Source organism: Vombatus ursinus, unplaced genomic scaffold (genome assembly GCF_900497805.2).
Source record: "Vombatus ursinus unplaced genomic scaffold, bare-nosed wombat genome assembly UNPS02011014.1, whole genome shotgun sequence".
Taxonomy (NCBI): Eukaryota; Metazoa; Chordata; class Mammalia; order Diprotodontia; family Vombatidae; genus Vombatus; species Vombatus ursinus.
This window is the reverse complement of record NW_020950792.1, coordinates 14,431,393-14,443,386: the sequence shown is the minus strand read 5'-3', so window position 1 is coordinate 14,443,386 and position 11,994 is coordinate 14,431,393. Positions and strand designations below refer to the sequence as shown.

At 34.5% G+C, this 11,994-nt stretch overlaps 1 pseudogene; it reads left to right on the top strand.

Moving 5' to 3' along the window:
* The first annotated feature begins 10,992 nt into the window (after positions 1 to 10,992).
* Positions 10,993 to 11,232, top strand: LOC114038401 (annotated as a pseudogene).
* Positions 11,233 to 11,994: the final 762 nt, after the last annotated feature.

Here is an 11,994-nt window from a genome sequence, read left to right as displayed (position 1 = left end):
ATTAGCAGTTAATAATATAAGCAGAATCAGATAGCTGAGAAATGCTGTTCCAGCATTACTGGCCCCAACCAAGAAAAAAAAAAATGACTTCCTCTTTATCAAAGTCAGAATGCTACTCAGAGACAGGATCTAGGGAAAGTTGGAAAGATAACATAAAAACAGAAAAATCAATGAAGGGAGACCATAAAGAAATGAGTTTAGTGAAAAGAAAATTAGGTTCGAGTGACAAGAGAACACTAAGTAAATATCCTTAGGGAAAATACTCATGACAGGTGTAAACAGTTATATGAAGAGTTGAACACCACAGAGTTAATTCCAAGGGCCAAGAAAATGAAACTGATGTGACACAGCAGAAAAGATGACCTCAACAGATTATCTCAAATCTTTTATTTTATTATTTTATTATTTTATTTTATTATTTTTAATAATTCTGACTGGACTCCTAATAGTGATTCCCACTATTTATATTTAGCTAGAGGAACTAGCTAAATATTGACAGCCTGAATGATTTAATTAGAAAATTACTCTAAGGGTTTAATGGATCTGAGATTTTACTGTATTCATGTTAGGAATTTGTGTATGTAACTGTTTTGAGACAGTCCTCTGGCATAAATAGGACCCTCTTGAGAGGACATAAGGTTCCCCTATTAACCCTTATTTTCTACAATTGGGTTCATAGTGTCATACTCATCTAGTATAGGCAAAGCTGTCAATAGGTTAAGTCCTTTTTCTGGTACCCAGTTTGTGTCTATGGGAAAGGCCCATGGGCCAGCCAGAGATGTTGGGTTGATGAGTTCAGTTAGGAATATCATATAAAACAATAGGAGTCAGTTCAATGAAAACCTTTATTGCAAGCAGTAGAAAAGAGGTGGAAGGGAAGAAAGGAAAAAGGTACTTGACATACAACTCAAGCATACACATTAACATAGAGTATAACTTATGCAAGGGCAGTGCTATGTTAGGGAGTGCAGAGACATGGGTTCATTCAGCAGAAAGAGGGTATTCCAGTGGGAAGGGGTGCTCCTGCTGAATAGAGAGTATGTTCCAAAGTGCTCTTCTGAGAGTGAGGTTCTTATATTATGATATTGGATGGACTCCTTGGAGCTGGACAAAATGTTCATTAGAGGTCAGGACAAAATATTATTTTGGGGGTTTATTAGGGAGAAAATAAATAAACTAGTGGTAGACAAAATACTATTTGGGGAACACAGCTATGCAGTCTTCAAAACAATGTTATTGTCAATATTTTCCCATGAGTATGTTCTATAAGCTTACAGCCTCCTTTAAGGGGACATTCTCATGATGGCCTCAAAACCATCAGGCTTAATCTTAGAACAATGGTTTAATGTATAGATTCTATAAGCTATAGGTGCCTTTAAGGGAAAACTGTCATGGTGGTCTCAGTACCACCAGTCCCAATCTTATAAAAGTACCAATTTAAATTAAATAATTTTAGACAAACTCCGATGAGAATTATAGAATATCTTTTATTTACCTACTTATTTCCATTTTGCTTTTTCCTCCCCACCCCCCATTAGACTATATGATCCTCGAGGCTAGGAAGTACTCTTTTTGGTTAGCTATTCTGTTTTTGCCTTTCTTTGTAATTCCAGTGCTTGCCTTAGTCCTTGGCATGTAGTGGACCATTATTAGATTCTTGTTGATTGAGTGATTAAATGAAGGATTGACTGACTTTTAAGAAATTTGAGGGGGCAGCTAGGTGGCATAGTGAATAGAGCCCTGGTCCTGAAGTCAGGAGGACCTGAGTTCAAATGTATCCTCAGACCAAACACTTGACACTTACTGGATGTGTGACCCTGGGCAAGTCACTTAACCCCAATTGCCTAAAAACCAAGAAAAAAAAATAAAAAAAAAAGAAATTTGAGATAAGATATGAGTTATTTGATGGGCCAAACCTGATGAGTGATAAGGACATGGAAGGGGGGGGATTTAAAATGAAGAATACAAGAAAAGTAAAGGAAATTGTTGGAGAAAAGTCTATCCATTGAGTCTGTCCTCCCTTCAGCAACCTGCCATTGATAGGTCTTTGACGAGCAAGTGATATTCTGTCCCTCAAAGAGAACCTCTTCAGGCTTTCTTGATATTGAATGAACAGAGATGTTTATCTACCTGTATATTTGTTTTCAAATTACTGAGTTAGAAGGCATATGAGATATTGGGATTACCTCAAATGGAAACTGTAGGTATTTTTGGCTGGCCTGTGGGATAGACACTGTAGCACCTCCAGCTTCTTGCCCCACATCAATGAGAAATCTACCAGTTAACAGTGTGGACACAGATATAATGAGTCTCCTCTAGAAAATTTGCCCTGAGTTAGGGAGGGACCTGAAAACCCTGAAAATAACATTCTTTCTAACTTCTCACAGGGAGCATTTCAATGAGGATGGGGGTACTGAAATCTTGGGGTCTTGCCAGAGAGAGTCCAGGTGTCTGAGACTTTAATCTTGGAGGTAAGAGGATTGTTATCTGGCTTAACTTTGTAACTTAATTGTGTTTCCATAATTAAATAGTTATGGAGGTCTGAGGTGATGGTGTTGTTGTCAGGCCCTCTTGTGAAACAAGCCTGAGCTGGTAGTGCTTCCACATGTCGTAATGGTACCTGGGTAAAGGGACTTCAATTCAAATCAATTTGATGTGAGAGGGAAGACTGCAAGAGCCCTACCCACCTTCATCCACTAATGAAAGGAGAAATAAGTATCAAGGCAAGAGTTTTAATATCAGACACAACTCCTGCTATTTTTTGGTACTTAGGCAGCTAGGTGGCACAGTGGGGCTTGGAATTAGAAAAACTCATTTTCATGACCTTGAATCTAGTCTCAGAGAGTCACTAGCTGTGTGATCCTGGACAAGTCAGTTAACCTTTCTTGTCTCAGTTTCCTCATCTGTAAAAAAAAAATGATCTAGAGAAAGAAATGGCAAACTACTCCAGTATCTTTGCCAACATAACCCCAAATGGGGTCACAAAGAGTTGGACAAGACTGAAATGACTAAACAACAACAGTTACAAAAGGTTGAGGTTAGGTTTTCTTTAAACAGTAATGGTGATCATGGGGCAAAACAATTTTTCCTTCCATAGAATTTTTTTTTTACACCTACTCTAATGTCTGGAAGTAATGAAGGTCTAAGGTTGACATAGGAGAGAATAGACCACACTTGCCTGCATTGAGGAATCCAAAACCAGTCTCTGAAAAAGGTTGGGTTTGGGGCACTAAATTTTTCCAGTCAAATGATAGTTGTTTAATTCTTGTTCTGTGAATCTTGGCTGGGCAAATGTGATTCAGAGTCTCAATCAAAATTTAGGGGGTTGAACTTAATGATTTTCATGTTTGTTTTGAATTCTACAATTCCTATGAAAAATTATCAACTAAGGTTTGGAGGAATTGTGATCAACATCAATTGAAAAAGAGATAAAACTGTGACCTCCTTCAAAGTATTGAATAGCATTTAAAAGAAGGAGTAATGGTGGGAATTTCAGTAACAGTACTAAATCAGGATGGAGTAGAGATATACTTCTGCATTGGGATGTTTTAACAGAACAATTCAAGTCACCTTCTAAAAGCAAAAGTCTTAGTCCTGCAAAGAAGAATCAGGGACTCTTTTTCACATGATGACTGAACTGAATAAAATTTACATATATAGGGAATGATTTTTGTCTAAATTCAATTTATTTCAATGCCTCTAAAGTCATAACTCAAAACTTGAAACTTGTGGTAGTTTTAATGTGAATCAAATCATATTTTAACTCAACACTGAAAATGCCTTCAAGTTTAATTTCAATGTTTCTTAATTTCATTATTTGGTTTTGTCCTAAGTATGTAATCTGCTATTTGTTCAATCGTGTAACTTATTGATAAAACTATTGTTTTCATTTAAGATAATGGAACATAAACACAAAACATACTATTACAAAATATTCACTTTCAAAATCAGTAGTAATTATAAATATAGTAATCATTATAATCAATTTGAATTTACCTTATTCATGAATATGAATTCAAACAGATACTATAAAATTTATATATTTTATATTTTACAGTATCTTATAATAATTAAAAATAAATATATGCATATATTATTTAACAAGCCAGCAAATAAAAAATAGAAGTGGCAGGTTTCATTTTTACTAAGAAAAATTTTATAGGAGAGAATTTCAATCATATTCTACCCCTTACAAAATGTGTTCATTTAAAAAGATAAAAAAATAAAAGAACCTAGCTAAAAGTTTAAAGGAGATTAAAAACAAAACCCTTTACTTAAAGCATAAATAATTCAAAGTCCAAAGAATATGAACTGAGACAATATTCAGTTTATAGTTCAATATCACCCTCTGCTGGTAGAAAATCTATAGTGAGAATTTAATAAAATAGTTTCTTAAACCTAGACTATATTTAAATGCTAAAAATACAAACAAAATATTTTTTCTGTTATTTCCTCCCTTTCCCCAAGGATTTTATCTGAAAAATTTCCTATAAAAGTCAAGTTATTTTAAAGATAATTCATGGCCTTTATACAGGAGAATCAATTGAACAACTCTATTACTGATAATGATTAGATAAAATTTAGTAGTTATATACTTAGAAAAATATTTCATTTGTGCTAAAATCATGTTGATTGTAATTAGACAAATTCGTAGTGTTCTGTTATAAGTAAATTTAGTTAGTAATTCAATTTCAACTCTATGTTGAGATGGTTTCTTGGTACACAGCGTGAAATATGTTTATTATAATTCAAAGTATAATTACAAACATAAGCATTCGTACTTTAAGAATATGTGATTTGACATTATTGACACTAGTATTCCATTTCTCTAATGTATATCACAAAATTCCTTTAGTCACATAAGTCAAATTAGAGAATTGATCCTCTTGGAGATCAAGATTTCCTTCTAGTTTGCCAACAGTTGAATAAATCAGGGACCATTTCACTCTCAACATTTTATTTTTGATATGCTTTTTCCCCTAGACCTTTTTGTCACTTGATGTATTCTCCTGTCTCTCTGAGCAGTCCTTCCTATTGCTGTGTCCTGAACATCTGTTAACCCCTTGGACTCTAAAAGATAACCACTGTGCCCCATCTGTCATCCCCATCATTTCTTCTTACATTCTCTTCTTTGATCATTTATTATCTCTGTACAGATGACATCAAAATAATGTCTCTACCTTCATTCAGCCTCTTTCTAGAGCTCTAGTTCTACATTTTGATTGACTACTTGGATTACTGTCTGCATTTCAAATTTAACATGTCAAAAACTCAAAACATCTTCCTGCCCCAAATTTGCCCTTCCTCTCAACTTAGAAGTAGATAAGTAGCACAGTAGATGGATTTGGGACCTGGAGTCAGGAAGACCTGAATTCAAACCCAGTCTCATACTCTTACTAGCTGAGTGACTAGGGGCAAATCACTTAATCTCTCTTTGCCCCAGTTTTCTTCACTGTAAAGTGGGCTAATAAAAGTATCTCCTTACCAGGGTAATTGTGAGGATCAAATAACATTCAAAAAATGTTCTGTAATCCTTAAAGGATTGTCTAAATGACAACTATTTATGACTGATTTCCTATTTCCCCTGTTAATGGAATCTCCTTCAAGTCGCCAAGGTTTATAACATTTGAAGTTATATCTTTGACTCTTTTCTCTATCTTAGCCCATATTTCTATTCAGTTCCTCAGTCCCGTCCTTTTTACCTCATTAATAACTCTCACACCTGGGTCTTTTTCTTTCCACCTAAGGTAACCTATTACCTTTTTTCCTTGACTATTTGAAGAACTTCATTATTGCTTTTCCTCCTTTGCCTTCCTCCTTCCTACTATATTACCCACGAGAAGGTAAACTCCTTCAGAGTAAGGAGTGTTTCATCTTTTGTATTTTAATGCAGTGTCTGGTACATAGTAGGTGTTTATTAAATACTTTCTGATTATTTGGTTGACAGATTATACCCTTCTGAGTAATTTCTGCCCTCAAAGATCCCAATACATAGATTTGGAAACAAAGGTATCAATCAGATAACAACTTTGTTTCCACCAGTCATCATCCTGGTACCATGCCACCATGCTTCAGCTGCCTCTTCACTGCATTTCCATAGACTTTTTCTCTCATTGGTAAGTTCTTTTCTTAATCTTCATTTTGGGAAAGGGTCTGAAGGAACAATACCTAATTCTTGGGACTTAGCTACAATAACCCTCACATAAGTACTTTATTCTCCCTCTCTCATTCCCCCTTTTCAGTCACCCTTTAATGTGTTGCCTTTACCTAGTAGAAAATAAGCTCATTGAGTTCAGGGACTATTTTTTTTCTAACTTTTCTTTTTACTTAGCATATAGCACTATGCCTTTCTTTTAAGTGCTTAATACATTCTTGTTACCTGCCTTGGTATCCCTGTAAAAGGAAAGAGCATCTCTTACACATGTCACAGACGTAACTTTTCCTAAACAAAAAGGAGAAGCAGGGATGTTACCTTTGAGGCTACTCCAATATCCCAATCTTGAGAAACAGGGAGCCATCATGGTAAACTGAATGCATATTTGGAGGCTGAAGACTCCCAAACTTATCTTCAGTAAATAGTAAAGAATATTTCTTAATACCTCTCCTTTTGACATACAAATCTTATATATTAGGTATGTTTTACTTTTTCTCTTTCATAGAATGGATATAGGATTACTAATGAATCATATGATTATTCATTTGGAGAAGACTTCACTGCCAAATGAGGTAAATAAAATAGGAGAAATAGATACATATATTTGTTGTTCAGTTATTTTTAGTTGTGTTTGACTCTTTATGATCCTATTTGGGGTTTTCTTAGAAAAGATACTAGTGGTTTGCTATTTCCTTCTCCAGTTCATTTTACAGATGAGGAAACTGAGGCAAGCAGGGTTAACTTGCCCAGGGTCATATATCTACTAAGTATCCAAGGCTAGGTTTAAACTTAAGAAGCTAAGACTTCTTGATTAGAAACCCAGAAATCTTTTCACTGTGCCATTTAGCTGCCCCAGATCCATCCATATCTCTCTCTCTCTCATATGGGGATAGAGATAGATGAATTAGTATGTATTTGTATATATGTGGCATGTATATACACATATATGTGTACTTATTTGTATATATTGCATGTACACATGTGTATATATGTATATATATATCTGTCTATAATAATACTTATACCTTATAAATATATATATACACAAAAATATTAATTCATCCATTTACTCATTTATTAATATGAGTAATAATAATCACTCATTTGTTAATTTATTCATATATTTATTTATCTATTAATTAATTAATATATGCACATAAATATACAAATTCAGATTAAAGGATCCTCCATTCCAATTGCTGCAATGATTGGCCCTAATTTAATCATATATTTAGATTGGCAAGGGATTTCAGAATTCATTGATCTACCCCCTTAATTTTACTGATAAGCGAACAAGGGCCTAGGAAGATTAAATGGAGTATACTTTTTGTGATTTCTACATATTGACTTTTAGGATGGAATCAATCAACATGGCTAGATAAAGCACAATTGTGAATGGACAGGAAACCATGGCATATGAGGATTACAGAAAAGATTTTGTTTGTTAGCTCCAAGATAAAAAAAAAAAAATAGGGAGATGCATGATTGCTATCTTCCACTGATTGAAGGTTTGCTTTGTGGAACAGAGGTAGGAAGGGAATAAGCATTTATTAATTGTCTATGATGTGCCCGGTATTATGGTAAGAGCTTTGCTGATATTATCTCATTTAATTGTCACAACAATCCTGGGAAGTAGTTGCTACTATTATCCCCATTTTACTGTTTAGGAAACTGAGGGAGACAGAGGTTAAGTTACTTGCCTAGGATCACACACTATAAGTAAGGGTTTAAGGCTAGAAGTCAATTCAGGTTTTTTTGTGATTTCAGGGCCAGCTGCCTCAGATTAGGCTGTTTCTGTGTTTTCCCAGAGCATAGATACAGAATCAATGGATGAAAGTGGGAGAGAAGCAGATTTCATGTTGATGTAATGAAAATACTGCTTAACAATTAGAACTGTCCAAGAGTAAAATGAGCAGCCTTGGAATGTAGTGAACTCTGTCACTGGAGGTTTGAGATTAGAAGACAGGGAATAATGTGTGGTTGCAGAATGTCTTAGGGACATCAATTTAGTTGCTATGTGCAAGGGCAATAGACTAAATGAGTTGTAGATTCTGTGTTAAAATCCTACTGGAGTAATTAATTTCATTTAATTCTTGAAACAGGATTTAATTAGTTGTCAATAATACTTAAGACTAGCCTCAATTTAGTTCAATGATGTTGCTGTTCACTGATGGAAGGAGAAGCAAGTCATTATTTTATTATTCTTAATATCAGTAGACTTTACTGAAGACATTTTTTTCTCTATGGGCATAATCTCAACATCTTGTATTTGAGTCACTGGACACTATAATTTCAGTCACTTTTCTAAATTTGAGGAAAGTAATGGATTTAATTATAATTAATATATTTTTAGAAATTCTTTTTTTTCTTATGAGTTTCTCTTGGATGTTAATGAAATTGATTTTCCTCTTTATTAATAATAATTCACACCAGCCCATTACCCACCTTTTTTTTACTGGGCTTGTGATTTTAATGGGATAGAGAAATCCATGTGAGGATCCTCCTCTACCAATGAATTGAGAAAAATGATTCACTGAGGACTCCTACTCAAACACTAATCAGTATTAGCCAGTTCATTATGATTTTATAAGGGGAATGACTGTTAGTAATTATTTTAATATATTCATCTAGTACACATTTCTAGTCAATCACCTAATAATAGGTATGAGAATAAGCAATATATTAATCCATACATCATATTAGTCACATAGGATTATAGATTCTAATAGAAGGGCCCTATAATAAGCCTCAAATTTTAATGCAATGTTCATTACTTGCTTAACAGCTATGGAGCTCACTTGTACAACCACAAGAATAACGGACAAAGATTTCTCCATCCTGTTTTGCTCAAATCCCATGAGCAAATTAAGCATGGATGGTGGCATGGTACAAAAAGTCCCCTTGATATGTTCTTGGAGCATACATATAGCTAGTACCATTTCCTTCTACCTAACCTAAGGAGTAGCTCATCCATCTTATGACCACCTAATCAGTGGAGGTATTCCTTGCTTCACCCATCTTGTGACCCTGCTAACAGATGATAATTTTTTTGCTTATTTTAGCTTATGCATTATATGTCAACCAATGGGATTCTGTGTTTTACCATGCCTCTTTTGCATATTTGGTATCAAAGTCTATAAATACAAAGTCCTAGAGGAAGGGACCACCTCAGATCATGAGGAAGATCTGAGGTCCACTTCATTAGAGGGACCATGGACTCTTTAACAAAGTTCTATTGGTTCAGAGCTCTGCCTTAGTCTCTTTTATTCTAGGTTGGACAATTTTAATCCCCACAGAAGCATAGCAATTTTTTTTGTTTACATCTAGTAGTCTTGAACAGGTGACTGGTGGGGGGAGGGTGTCTTAGAGTTTAAGTGACTTTTCCAAGGTTACAAAAAGAATATATATTAGGAGGCCCCAAGTGTTTTTAACTCGTTGGCCACTTCTTTACACACTTTACACTATTGCTCACACATCGCTTTAAAGGGTTTAATAACTTTCTTCACAACAACCCTATGTAAGAGCTTGCCATTTTCATAGACGGGGAGACTAAACTTTAAACAGGTTCAATGAGTTGCCCAGGGGCCGACAGATTGCAAGTTATCAAGAATCAAATTCAATCTGTTCTTACTAATTACAGAGAAAGACAGAATCTCAGGGTTGGAAGGAAGCTCAGAGGTGATTTCAGTACTATAACCCATACTTGTACAAGAATCTAATCTACAAAATTCCTGAGAATTGATCAAGCCAATCTTTACTTAAAGACCTTTGAGGAATATCTTGGTTTTTTACATAGGTCCTGTCCCCTTTTAGGATAACTCTAATTGTTTAGTCCCCTCTCCCTCATTAAATGAAACCTAATTTTGCTTCTCTGAAACATCCTTTCATTGTTTTTACTTCTACCCTCCAGAGTCAGGAAACAGTTTTATCTATTTCCTGTGTTCTAGCCCTTCAAATATTTGAAGACGGTAATCATCTATCACTTGAGACTTTTTCTAATTCAGGTTAAATCTTTTGTCAGAGCTTCATATAATATTATCTTTAAGCTATTATCCATCTTGTTTACGCTTCTCTGGATACTCTCCAATATCGATTTCATTCCTAAAAAGTGGAATCTAAAAATGAACACAATGCCTTATATGTATGGTAAATAGAGTAGAGTACAGTGGGTATATCAATTCTCTAGTCTTGTATACCATTTCTCTATTAATATAGCTAGAAGGTCAGATTATATTTTTTCAGTCACCTTTTAGTTACCATTTTTTTATCTCAAAATTGAAGGTGCTTTTTGTATATACAAACTAGGCTGAAGGGTTACCATGAAATATAATTCTCCAGTAGATAAATGGTCCAAGATTATGAACAACCAGTTCTCAAAAGAATTACTAAAAACTAATAACTAATAAACTAAGAATCATGAGACCCTAAATAACTAGTAATAAATGATGTACAGATTAAGATAACTACAAAGTTTTATCTTGCACTCAGAAAATTGGCAGAGAAAAATGTATTGATAGTCAATGTTAAAGGGACTATGGGAAGACAAACAAACCATTGAAATAGTTTTAATTTTTTTTTAGGCGAATAAATTTTACATAACATTTGACCCTGAGATCTCATGATATACATGGTCATATACACCATGGTGGTCACAGACATAAAAAAAAATGACTTTTTTTGTATCAAATTATCAATACATATACCATTTCTCTCTGTGTGTGCCCGCAAAGAATTTTTTTTAAAAGTGGAGTTCTATTGGGATATAGCTAAAAAAATTATAGTGTATGAATATAATTGAATATGTTTATGCCAATTGACATTATGGAAAAGTGGACAACATGGCAGGCAGACTGAGCCAGTTCCTGAAAGAAGCCTGGGCCAAGGAGTTGGTGCTGACCGTGTTCTTAGCTCTGCTTGTACCTCCTTTAAGCCCCTACACCAAGTACGCAGGCATGGTCAACCAAGCTACACCTTACAACCACCCCATTCCTGTTTGAGATGATGGCAACATGCCTGACATCCCCAGTCATCCTCAGGATCCCCAGGGTCTTTCCCTCCAATGGCTGAAGAATCTGTGAATCTTCCATCTGTTCCTCCCAAATAAACGTCCTTGTCTTAAAAAAAAAAAAAAGATTTGACATTATGGAAAATTCAGAGAAATGGAGGAAAACATATGAACTTCTGCAGAGTAAAGAAAGTAGAACCAGAAAAAATGCAATAATACACACATTAACTACAATGTAAATGAAAAGAGAAAAAAATGAAATAGAAAATTATAATTATAATGACTGTGTTTGACCTGGGAGACAAGATTAGGAAACACACTTGCTTTCATAGAACAAGAGGATACTGTAAGTGTTGAACATTACATATCCTCTTAAATTTCATCATGGTATTAGTTTTGCTGAACTTTTTAAATTTATTTTTTTTCCTTATTTTGCTTTGCAATAAGGGGAAGGGGCATTGGGAGTATAGTGAGGATAACAAGAAATGGCTGTGATATAAAATTAAAAGGCACCACTATAATTTAGGGGAAAAAACAACTAATTTTGTATAAAGATAGATTAGGTCATCTAACATTTAGTTTAAATTTTTTCTCTTGTAAATAGCTAAAGACAACTATCAAAGATTATAAATTGCATAGGTGAAGACCTGAATTGGAAGAAAGGATTGCTTCATCTGAGATCTCCCTATACCAATGAGTTCATAGGTACAATTTTAAAAGCTATCTTAGGGCTATGAAATGTATCTCATTTAACCAAATTATAAGAAAGTAGCATAACATAATGGAAAGAGCATTTACCTCCAGAACTTATTGGCTGTGTGACCATAGACAAATC